Below are 1755 nucleotides of genomic sequence, written 5' to 3'. Positions count from 1 at the left end.
GCACATCTGTGTTTTAAACCTAAGGCCATCTAACTTTTGCTCTATTTCCAACCACTAATTAAAAATGGACTCCTCCTCTCTTCTTCCCTCTTTCTTAGTATATTCCCTTAGAGTTTATCATGATGATCTGTGAGAATAATTGTCATAGATGGCTTTGGGGGACCATTTCTGCATGTAGATGGACTGGGGCTGTCAATGAAACCTGGATGGTTATAAGCTTTCTATTTTAATGAATTTTTACAAGTACAAATGTATCTTCAGAGCCACCTTTTGTTTGCCTCAAGAAATAGCCAATTCATGTTACATTTTTAAAAAGGTCTTCCACTATTCAAAATGAATGATTTGGGATGGGGGAGGGTGTGAGTGTGGCAGAGATTGGTTGTAGCCACCTTCAGCTTACTAATTTCCACTTCCTGCAGGTTCCTGGGGGGCATCTGTTAAAGACTGAGAGGACATTGCTTTTCAAAACCTCCTCTCTTTTTACCACTCTGCTCGTCTCCTCAGCTTGGGACCTGAGTGGGCAAGGGCAGAGTAGGAGGGGACGTACCCAAGGGGTGGCGGACAGGCTGGTAGTCCAAGACGGTCTGGAATGGAATAGAATATGAAGAGAAATGCAGCCCACCCACTCCTTTGGGGAGAGGAGAGTGCTGGTGGAGAAACTCGAGCCTGAATTTTTCTTGAGGAAGCTAAGAAGATCCTTTGGCTTCAAGGCAGATGGAACCTGGATGGTTTAGGGGAGGACTGGGACTTGAGAGCGGTGCTCAAAGCTTCTGGGCAGGGCTTTTATCTAGTTGACAGAAGTGAAAATAGTAGACCTTGGCTCCTGTCTGCTCCCATCTCTCTCCTGCCCAAAGTCCTTGGCCAGGCACTGTTTGTTCCTTCCAGGCCAAAGACTTGGGAAAGTAATTTCTGCAGGCCCCCTCCAGAGCTGTTTCCAATCCCACAGACAATCTGGTGGGTGAAGAAACCTGAATTAGCTGAGACTTTCCACAGTAGCCCTCAATCACTTCTCTTCAGCTCAGTTCCAGACCCTTTACAAAGTGCGTGAAGGCACCATTCCCCAAAGTGCAGAAAGGAGGCGCACCCTGCCAGCAGGACAGGACATGTGAAATCAGGGACGTCTAGGGAAACCCTCTAAGGTGGTCCTCGCCCCTGGCCTAGAAGTCTAGGGAGGTGGAGGTCCCCATACATCCACCCCGGGGGTACCTCAGGAACAGAGTAACAGTCCCGCCGGGCCGGCTGGTGGAGTGGGGCCGTTCCTAACGGCTGCCTCCGTCCTGCCTCGAGGTCTAGGGGAGGGGTCTTGGCCACCTCCTCCCGCAGCCTCCCACATCAAGATGGACTCTCAGGAGACTACACCCTGCGTCTGCAGAACCTCAGAATACAGAACCACCAGGGGTTCCTGGCTCTTGGCCCTGAGAGGACTGCTGTTGGGAGACGGGAAGGAATCGAGGGAGGCCGAGGCCCTCAACAACCACCCGGGGACCTCAGAGCAGAGTCCTGCCCCCGCGGACTTGACATGGGCAGCCTGACGCCAGGCGGGGAGAGAGGCCCGGGCGGGGCCGGGAGGAGGGGGCGGGGCCGGGGCGTTGAAGGCCACCAGGTCCCTCCCCACGTGCCCGCTGTCCGCGCGCGCGCTGCGGCCTCGGAGTAACCGCTGTTCTCAAAGGCTGCCTCCGTCCTGCCGTGCGGCCTTTAGGGGGCTGGGGCTGGCAGAACCATAACTCCCTCTCTGAGGGTGAAAAAGGGCCTTGA

At 54.0% G+C, this 1755-nt stretch overlaps 1 long non-coding RNA gene across 1 annotated transcript; it reads right to left on the bottom strand.

The window, feature by feature from the left end:
- Positions 1 to 207: 207 nt before the first annotated feature.
- On the bottom strand, positions 208 to 1528 carry LOC108516267 (uncharacterized). The gene is made up of 2 exons (XR_001881756.1): positions 1207 to 1528; positions 208 to 951 (listed from the first exon to the last, which is right to left on the bottom strand). It is a non-coding gene; the product is annotated as an uncharacterized LOC108516267 (long non-coding RNA).
- Between the last annotated feature and the right edge of the window lie 227 nt (positions 1529 to 1755).

This window comes from Rhinopithecus bieti, unplaced genomic scaffold (assembly GCF_001698545.2).
Source record: "Rhinopithecus bieti isolate Rb0 unplaced genomic scaffold, ASM169854v2 scaffold_36553, whole genome shotgun sequence".
NCBI lineage: Eukaryota > Metazoa > Chordata > Mammalia > Primates > Cercopithecidae > Rhinopithecus > Rhinopithecus bieti.
This window is presented reverse-complemented; position numbering and strand designations above follow the sequence as displayed.